The sequence below is a fragment of the Cibotium barometz genome, chromosome 45 (genome assembly GCF_041138505.1).
Source record: "Cibotium barometz isolate CiBa-2024 chromosome 45, ASM4113850v1, whole genome shotgun sequence".
NCBI lineage: Eukaryota > Viridiplantae > Streptophyta > Polypodiopsida > Cyatheales > Cibotiaceae > Cibotium > Cibotium barometz.
In genome coordinates this window covers 42,260,738-42,271,863 of record NC_141090.1, presented here as the reverse complement: position 1 = coordinate 42,271,863, position 11,126 = coordinate 42,260,738, and positions in this window count along the sequence as shown.

Below are 11,126 nucleotides of genomic sequence, written 5' to 3'. Positions count from 1 at the left end.
GAGTCACCAAAGCCACTAAGGTTCTCATAGCATAGGTGATTTTGTACACTAAAAAGTATAGTAAAAAATTTCATTGTGCTTTTTGCTCATGTCATAGGCGATATCATATTGTGCTAAGTGCTTCTTACTTAGAGAAAAATAATACCCTATTACTAAGTGCTTAGTCCAAATTACCCACCCCCAATCTGAGTCACAAATGCCCCTGAGGTTCTTACTCGTAGCATAGGTGATGTACTCTTGAGTACCTAAGACGTATCACAACACCCATATACCTTATTCTCCTTGGGCTTGTTTAAGGACTTGCTCAAAACACTAACAACAAAATTGAAGTCCAAACTTGTATTACACAAGAAGAAGATAATAAGACTTACCTACCAGTTTCCTATACAAGTTCTCATCCACAAGGTCTCAAAGTGTATTTGATGGTGGGGATAGCTTCAAATCAATCTCCATTGTTAGGATATCAACTACCTTGTATTCGATCACATGCCAAATGCCTTGAGTATCTCACCTACCTATTTCTGATGAGAAATGAAAACGTTAACTTGCTTCTTCCATACATCAATCCTTAACAATAATGTATGAGCCCAAGATCTTTCATCTCAAACTATACATTTAGCTTCTTTTATATTTGTGAGATCTTTTGATGCTTGTGATCTTGCGTCAAGACAAGGTTATCTACATAGAGAATAATGATCATATACATTTACATGCTCGGGCCAACCTGTACAGTGCCTTCCGTAACTATCACAAAACATTGCCTTTGAATTGGGAAACTACAAACCTTGGTGGCTAATCCAGAGGGTCCTTTTAAGGAAAGCAAATTTTACATCCATTTTGAAAACACACCACCCCCCCTTGCATCTTGGAGGATGATCTACAACATTCTTAGTGTGGTGTTTCAAGATCGAGTCGTACTTTGCCAAGGTTCTTAGTGTGGTTTTTCAAGATCGAGTTATACTCTACTTGCAGGGCTTTGTCATCCACTTCAAATCCTTTTGTGCTTCAACAAATGTGGTAGGCTGTTGAAACTTGAGTACCTCTCTCATGAGAGTAAAACTCATAAGATTCTTATAAGCCCTATGTCACTCCTATCTTATGGATTTACGAACATCTTGAGATGCATCTTTGATGGGGGGTGGAGGTTCTGCACCATCCAAAAGTTATCTCTACTATCCTTTTATGGCACATCATGCTCTTGTTCTTCATCTTCAAAATCCATCTTCATAAAAAATATTGGCTACCCTCCATCAAAATGCAAGGAAGCTAATGTTACATATGGAGGTTGTGTCGTTTTGGTGATTTCCCTATTGCATGATGAGAAGGAAGATCCCCGATGTGATTTTCCTAGAATACCATGTTGCTATAATCTTATCACTATGATCTTATTTGCCTAAGATTCATAGAGATAATATCCCTTCGACTCCCTGCTGTAACCCAAGAGGATGCATTTCTCACTTTTAACACCCCATTTGGTTCTCTAAGCATCTAGAACATGTACATAACATTTATAGCCAAAAAAAATTCAAGTATATGTTGGAATTAGGGTTGCAGGAAAGCACACAAAGCTTGGAGAAGAAGAAGCAAGAATGCACACAACACAAAGTGTATTAGATTGTGTCAATGTATAAAAGATAAGTTAGCCCTGGAAGGATGGGTGTATATACAAGCCAGGGAAAAAAACCTCCTAAAGAGGGAAAAAGTGCCCCGGCGGTCCTAAGTGTGTTCACACACATCACTGCCTATATATATATATGGCAACAAATCCCCCCTGGGAGTGATGGTGTGAACGAGAGCTGGCACTCATGTATAGGGGAGTGCCATGCCCGAAGTAGATCAGTCCACAAAGGGGAGCAAGCCCAAAGCTTTGCGGAAAGCTTCGAACTTCTCACGAGGAAGCGCCTTTGTGAAAAGATCGACGAGGTTATCTTGTGTTGGCACATAGGCCAAGCTGATCTCTCTTGCTGAGAGTCTCTCCCTGACATAGTGATAATGCACCTCAATGTGCTTTGTACGAGCATGAAAAACTGGGTTTCTCGTAACTGCCAATGCACTCTGACTGTTAGTGAAGATAGAGGTGGCAGACTCCTGTCCAACACCCAAGTCAGCCACCATAAGCCGTCTGAGCCACACACACTCAACCGTAGCTGTGAAAGCTACCTTGTACTCAGCTTCACAACTAGAAGTGGCCACAGTAGGTTGCTTCTTGCTCAACCAAGATATGCATGAGCTACCGAAAACCACTTGTGGACACTCTTGTGTCATAGCAACTAGCCCAATCTGAGTCCGAAAAAGCATGTAAATCTGGCGGCAACGATCCCCCCTTGGGATAAAACAACCCAAGATGTATGGTGCCACTCAAGTAGCGAAAGATGCATTTAACTGCCTTCCAATGCTGAGACCCTGGGCTATGCATAAACCTGCTCACCTGTGAGACTGCAAACTGAATGTCCGGCCTCGTAATGCATACATAAATGAGGCAACCAACAGCTGTTTGATAGAGTGTGACATCAAAGTGATCTCCAGCATCATGAAGACTCAACTTCAAACCTGTCTCCATTGGAGTAGCAATAGGCTTGCAGTCTTCAAGGCCAAATCTCCGCAACAATGTCTCAATATACTTTGTCTGACACAAAGCAATACCTCCATCACACTGCTTAAATTGTATCCCCAAATAATGATGCAAATGTCCCAAATCTGACATCTCAAAAGAGGCATTCAAATCAGCCTTAAAATCAGCAATATGACTCTCATTTGGTCCTGTGAGCAGCATGTCATCGACATAGAGAGCAATGATTAGATGTACACCATGCACACATTTAACGTACAAAGTGCTTTCTGTTGGACTATTCTGAAACCCATGTGCAGTCAAATATGCACGTATCTTTTCATACCAAGCTCGTGGAGCTTGCTTTAAACCATATAAAGCCTTTTTCAACCTGCACACTTTGTTTTCCTGCGAACTTTGAACAAAACCACGAGGCTACGATACATACACCTCCTCATGCAAATCTCCATTCAAGAACGCAGTCTTTATGTCCAGCTGATGTACATTCCAACCATTATGAGCTGCCAATGCACAAATGCTACGAATGGTAGTCATACCACAAGTGGGAGCAAAGGTCTCATCAAAATCAATGCCCTTTTCTTGAGCATAACCCTTTGCAACAAGTCTAGCCTTATAGCGATCAACACTGCCATCTGGCTTTCGTTTCAACTTAAAAACCCACTTACATCCAATGGCCTTTTTACCAATAGGCAAATCACACAAAGACCATGTACCATTCTTCATTATAGCATCATATTCACTTTGCATTGCAGCCAACCAATTTTCTGAATTTTGTGCCTCATCAAATGAAAGAGGTTCTTTCTCTTCACACATACTAGACACAGCCAAAGCATAACAATCTAATGTATAAGAGGCATGCTGAAAACCTGAACGAGTATGACTAGTCATAGGTGCATCAATCTTACTATCACGCAAGGTTTGCACCAGCCATTTAGGCATACCTCTAGCCTGCTCATTTTCAACCCTATCCTCATGAATTACATCCTGTAAATCTGCATCAGAAATAGGCTGATCTATGATGTCGTTTGAAATCTGCATAGGCTGAATATTTGCCTCATTAGGACTTACAGTTGAATTCCCACCTGTAAACAGAGGCAACAATGTATCAAATACATCCCGTGAGCTCACACCTGTCTCTTTGGTACATGATAACAAAGGTTGCACAGCATCTTCCACAAAAACAACATCTCGACTAATCAAGATACGCTTTGACTGTGGATGATACAATCTGTAACCCTTGCTCTCAGCACTATAACCAACAAAAATGCATTTGACAGCCTTATCATCCAATTTTCTGCATTGTTGCACAGGCACTAAAGCATAGGCCAAGTAACCAAAGACACGCAAGTGAACAATAAAAGGCTTCTTGCCATGCCAAGCTTCGTATGGAGTAATAGACTGCAAGGCCTTAGTGGGACACCTGCAAGGCCTTAGTGGGACACCTGTTGAGTACATATACAGCACACATGATAGCCTCAAACCAAAACGCATGTGGCAAAGCTTGGCTCTTGACCATACATCGTGCCATCTCCATAAGTGACATGTTTTTCCTCTCAGCAACACCATTTTGCTGAGGGGTATACGGCACTGTACATTGGTGTTTTATTCCACGACTAGCTAGAAATGCATCAAACTCTTTAGACATGTACTCCCCCCCTCGATCAAAACGGAGGGTGCCCACAGTACGATTGGATACATTTTCAACCATAAGAAAAAACTGTTTAAAGCACAAAAACACTTCGGACTTTGCCTTCAGTGGATATACCCATGCATGCCTTGAGTAATCATCAATGAAAGTCACGAAGTACAAGTGTTCGGAGTTTGCATAGGCCCACATACATCACTATGTACAAGCTGCAATTTGCGAGTGGCCCACACAGAACCATCCTTTGGAAACGTAGAACACTGCATTTTGCCCAAAATACAGCCTTCACAAACATGTTTCAATGGTGCCTCAAGAGGGAGCAATGAATCAACCATATCAAATTTCTGCAAACGCAGCAAACTAGCAAAGTTCAGATGACCAAAACGAGCATGCCATAGTTTTGCATCTGAAACTCGCTTTTCATCAGAAACTGCATTTGCTGAATCTTCCACACTTGTCATAAGAATTGAGCCTATACAGCCCACGAAACAAGGTGTCAGATACAATAATCGTATTACCAGAAGTCAAATCATGAACAGTACATCTGTCATCCACAAATTTGACTACAAGTCCAAGTCTAGCAAGCTCAGAGACAGACAATAGATTCTTCTTTATCCCTGGCACATACAAAACATCTGAAAGTGTGAAAGCGTTGCCATTTGCAGCAGTAAGCATAATTTTACCAATGCCCTTCACTGGGTAAGAAGCATTATTGGCACATGTGACAGTATTCCCATTAGGGATAGCCTCAAGAGAAGTGAACATATCACGATGCGAGGTAATGTGCTTTGTAGCACTACTGTCAAAATACCATACATTAGAGTCAACAGAAACTGCCAAACATGCATCGTGTACAGATGGGTCATACTGGCAATACACGCTAAACGCCCATTCTGTATCCTGCACAACATTTGCAGAATCTGCATTTGTAGAAGCATCCGCTATTGTGGCTGCATTTGACTCTTTCTTCTTTGCCTCTTTAGCCTTTAGCTTAGGGCAATTCTTAATGACATGATCATTTGCCTTACAATAGTTGCACCTGGTCTTTTTCTTGCCTTTATCAAGAGCCTTCTCAGACTTATTGTTGCTACCTGTGGAAGGAGAAGAAGTTGCAGACCTACTAATAGGAGAAGAAACAGTGGAAGGGGCTACCTTACCACTTCTTCTCTGCTGCTGGGCAGCAATAAATGCTTGATCAACTGCACGCTGCCTGGCCCTATTTTGTCTGGACTGCGCTTCTTGCAAGAGCTTGTTGACTAAAGTATCATACTTGACAGCATCAGGTCTGTCCTCATTAAGAAGTCTCCACGTGGAAGCAAAAGTCTGATATGTCTCAGGTAAAGCGTCAAGAACAGTCTGCACAAGAGAATGATCAGGAATAATCTCACCTACAGAAATCAACTGTTCTTTGAGCTCTTTAATCTCAGCAAGAAAAACATTCATGTCATCATCTTCTTGCATAATCTTCAATTCTAGCTCTTTAAGCAGGTAAGCGATTTTTGCCTCGTTACGACCTGCATGCAAACCAGCTAGAATATCCCAAGCCTATTTTACTGTTTTAGCTGAACGAATATATGGGGTGATGTTACGTTTGACAGAAAGTGAAATCAAGGCATGAGCCTGCGTATCTTTACCATCCCAACAACGAGCTTGTTCAGTGGGTAAAACAGCAGCAACAGTAGAGCTACTAGAACCTGCAACATCCTCAACAGATCCTACATCCACAGAACCTGGACTTATATCCATACCCTGCACAATGTTCCACACTCCTTTTACAACCAAAACATGCTGCATCATGTATGTCCAAAGTGGGTAGTTGCTGTCTCCATCCAGTTTGTCTTCAGCACAACATGCGAAATACATCATTGCTGTTATCAACCATGGCCACTGACTGAAACTGATGCAAAAGCTACCTGTAATGAAGCAAAGACTGAATAGAAAACAACTCGTGCTATGTAGCACGGCCCACAATAGAGTACGTATACCTGTTTTGCAGAAAACTGCACTGTCGAAATTTCTGCAAAAAATGACGAAAACACCTGTGTAGAACTTGAAATGCAAAAACGAAGCCCGAAACGACCTCAGATGCAAATTCTGAGAACGCTAAGCCCTATGGGCTTAGTTGCAGAGTATAAGGACCTACAAGCGCTCGTGAAAACTCACCTCAATCGGAGAACGTGAGTCGGAGGGTGCTGGCAGCGTAGCCCTGGGAGCCGATGCCTGCTCTGATACCAATTGTTGGAATTAGGGTTGCAGGAAAGCACACAAAGCTTGGAGAAGAAGAAGCAAGAATGCACACAACACAAAGTGTATTAGATTGTGTCAATGTACAAAAGATAAGTTAGTCCTAGAAGGATGGGCGTATATACAAGCCAGGGGAAAAAACCTCCTAAAGAGGGAAAAAGTGTCCCGGCGGTCCTACGTGTGTTCACACACATCACTGCCTATATATATATGGCAACAGTATACATTTAAGGTTTAGCTATAAGAATACACATTGGATCAACACAATACAAAGCACCAAATTTTAGAAACAAGTAGAGAGAGTAAACAATATTATTGCTTACAAATTTGATTACAAACTGATGGTGTCTACCCACCCATGTGCTATGGGTAAGGAGATTTGATAATGATCTATATAGATTCTAGACGAAGGATGTCTTGCTTACAAGAGTGTTTAAACACAATGAACTCACTGATGAACTAAGGCTATATACAATACCAAACACAATGAACTCAACAATAAACTAAGGCTACCAAACTAGTATATATACAATACCCCAGGTCAGCATAGATGTAAGTCAGCCATGTCAACCAACCCACAACTTGGTCCAAAATGACCAACTAGCCACATCATCCCGATTGGGACCATGTTAGACTACAACATTATTTTGTAGGGACTTAATGTAGCTCCCACAGCTATCTGAGACCATATGGACCCTCAAACGGGCCTCACAACCCGAGAACAATGTGTCCTTGATAGCACTTGCTAATGTAGTCACATAGCTTGCATAAGCATGCATCCTACTTTTTATGCATGCATCCTACTTGGCAGAGTGCCAAGTAGACTTGGTAGAGTTCCAAGTCCAGGTGAGCCATCTCCTAACCATTTAGCCACACTTGGCCACCATCCAGTGTCTAAATTGGGAACTGTTGGGTGCCCGAATGCTCATCACAATGGTTACTCCTCATCGCAAGGGGGGCTTTACAAATTAGAGTACATCTATCACCCCCATAGAAACAACATGAGGGTGGGGCATTGACAAAAATGATTTTTCAACACCACCCTCAATGTCCACCTGTAGGTAAGCTACATCTTCAGTCTAACGCCAAGTCAATGAAGATGGCACTCTAGTAAATCTCTCCCCAAAGCCTTTGTGAAAATGTCTACACAATTCTCTGCTATCATGGTTAGTAGACAATATCGGGACAAGATCCACCTCTATATACATAATAAGCTCACGCACATAATGCTATTGATATTGTATCTCAATGTGCTTCGTGTGAGTGTAGTCCAATTTTGTGGGTAAAAGCTAGCAAAGTATATGCTAAGAGCTTTGCTCTAGGCTTTAGGAAGAAGGATAAAAACAAGGTTATTGACACAAGATTATGCCCAAAATTGCACACACAACTAAGCTATGGTTCTTTCTTGATTCTCACTCCCTTTATCACTTAAAGGAGACATGGTTGCAAATAGACATGCAAGAAGCAAGAAAGTGAAAGAGAGAGAGAGAGAAAAGAAACAACTCTTGCCTTTTGAAAAAGAGGAGCCATGCAACTCCTCAACCACCCAAACCACTTCTTGATATTCTATTCATATTTAAAAAAGTATACATCTTATTGCTTTCCTAAGGTTTCAATTTGAAGCTTTATTTTTCCCAGTTGACTAAGGTTCCTATGCCAGTACCAAAGAAAGAAGCATTTAAATGTGCATTAGATTTCTATATATGTGGACATGCTCATAAGCTAATCATGTACTTCTTGTCAAAAGATATATCGATAAATACAAATAATAGGTATAAAAGGCCACAAAATTTGATAAAAATCTTAATTTTACTGATGTAGAACCGTATCCTTTTAGCCATTTTGGTGCCAAAATTGGGGGCTGACATTCCTCCCACACTTAGTTGGTAATCAACCCAAGTGAACCAAAATGTTGAACCGTGACGACCTTCCATTATGAACTCAAACAAACTCCTACACTCTGTTCACAGCTCTTCAATTTCATCTTCACACTTTTTTTTAACTCTAAATCTCCACTCTTTCTCCATCTCACTTCTACATCTCACTTCTACACTAACACATTTCACATTTTCTATAAAACCCACTCCCAATCAAAGATAAGGAAGAAACAATCTCCAATACTCCCTCAAGTACACTCCACTTTGGGCCTTGCCCCTAAACTTTAGGAAAGTGTCATGCATGAAGTAAGGAACCATCTTTATAAAGGCCTTGACTTTAGCAAAGTGTCATGGATGAATTAATATGAACCATTTACTAGGGGTAAACAAACCATTTGAATAAATATGTCCCTATTAACAAATGTGCATAATAAATATATGTGTCGCCATCTTACGTATAAGATAATGACGGCCACCAAGCCCCTATATAAAATGTCGCATACATATAATATCGCCACCATGAACATAGTGATGCCAAAATGTGCATCCAGTATGCACACCAAAAATGTGTAACCATCATCATGCCACCCACATTAGCCTTGCCACTGATCTGCTGTCAAAAACACATGCTATCTAGTGACTATCTATCTAACATTGTGTGATCAATACTTGGCGGTAGGTCACTAACCATGTGGAAAATAATCAAAAACAAATATCCACAAAAATATTTTAATAATTTCTATAATCCATAACATGCCCTAGGGTTGGAAAGCAACTGGCCTCGATTGGTCATGAAGATAGGAAGATGCCTCAATCGGTGAGTCTTCTTCCTCTACTCATGTTGCCTCAGTCCGTGAGTTTACACGAAATCATGCTGCCTCAATCGGTGAGTCTACATATAAAGAGTGTGCTGCCTCAAACGGTGAGTCTGCACATAGTGTACTGTCTCAATCAGCGAGTCTGTACATAAATGGATATATGTACGCTGCCTCAATCGACGAGGCTATGTACATAGCTGGAATCAAGGCGACTATGAATGGTAGGCAGTAATCAGGGTAGCACGGTAGGCAAACAACCATGATTCAAGTATCCACTATGCTTCCTCAGTCAAAAGATTCTTGTATTTAATCAAGTATCGATGATAAATAGTACTTGTATGAGTGGTTGTCTGGTCATGGTCAAGGATAGATTCTGGGACTAAAATTTCTAAGTCTTCTCTTAAAAGAGGTGGGTTATCTAAAACATGATAAAATGGAAGAGCTCCCTTAAATGGGCATAGCAAACTGATATGGAAGGAGTTATGTATACGCCACTGAGGTGGGATGTCCAATCTAAAAGCATTGTCATTAATTTTCTTGAGAATCTTGAAAGGTCCATAAAAACGTGGAGCAAGTTTAAGCTTGGGGTGCTTTTCAATGCTCTTAAGTCTACGTTTTTCAATTCTTAACCAAACGACGTCATTCTCTTAAAATTGCATAGGTCTTCTTGAGAATCTTGAAAGGTCCATAAAAACGTGGAGCAAGTTTAAGCTTGGGGTGCTTTTCAATGCTCTTAAGTCTACGTTTTTCAATTCTTAACCAAACGACGTCATTCTCTTAAAATTGCATAGGTCTTCGCTTCTTGTTTACTTGTTTATATATCTTTCTTAAGTTTTCTGAATATATTGGGTCACTTCAACAAAAATCTGGATATGGTCACGGGCAAAATGGTATGTCGACTGGAACTTGTGTTTCGATTCTAGAAGTCGGAGTATGTAACTTTTTACCACAGACAACTTCAAAGGGTCCCTTTCCTGTGGGCAGAGTAGGTGGTATTGCTTGTAAGCATATTACAAAATGTGTAAATGCTCATCCCAATTAGAAGGTTTGTCAATGGTATAGGCCCTAAAAAGGTTCATGATAGTGCTATTAGTAGCTTTGGTTTGGCCATTGCTTTCTCGATGGAAAGCAAAACTAAAGTCCATCTTAGAGCCTAAATTTGAAAACAAAGGTATCCAAAATTGATTGCAAAAGCGAGAGTCTCTATCAGAAAAACAATTATTCTAGGAAAACCATGATGAGTGAAAACAATTTTAATAAATATCTTTGTATAGCAGGTGGAGCATTTAATGTCTTATTGCATGCCACAAAGTACACTTGTTTGCTAAAGCTATCTACTATAGTCCAAATCATGTCATTATGCGAGAGGTAATCCCATTATGAAATCCATTGAAATTTCTTCCCATGGACCATTTAAAATTGGCAAAGTACACTTTGTTTTTTAAATTGGGTATCTCAAACCTAAGTGGCTATGTCTCATAAACTCCTTCTTGATATGACAATCAAAACATTAATAGTCCATATGTTTTTCTATGTGACGCTTAACATGTTGACAAACAATGCAATCATAGACATATTTTACAATATCTTTTTTCATGTTAGGCCAATAAAAAAGTTTTTCACACGATGTCAAAATAGAAAGTATGCCACGATGCCCAACATATGGTGGTTCATGCATTTCTTGCAAACAATATGCCTAAATGCCTAAATGGTGCATCCAATATGCACGCAAAAAATGTGTAACCATCATCTATTTTATCAAAAAAACATGCACAAGATTATATCTAGTGACTATCTACCTAACATGGTGCAACCAATACCTGGCGGTAAGTCACTGACCATGTGGCAAATAAAGCTATTTTTGAAATCCTTGAAACCTTATCTTCTTCTATTGTAAAATCAACATCGTATGGTGGTTGTGGAGGAACTATAGAGACAACGTGTGATTTTTAACCACCATTTTCCTCTCTGTT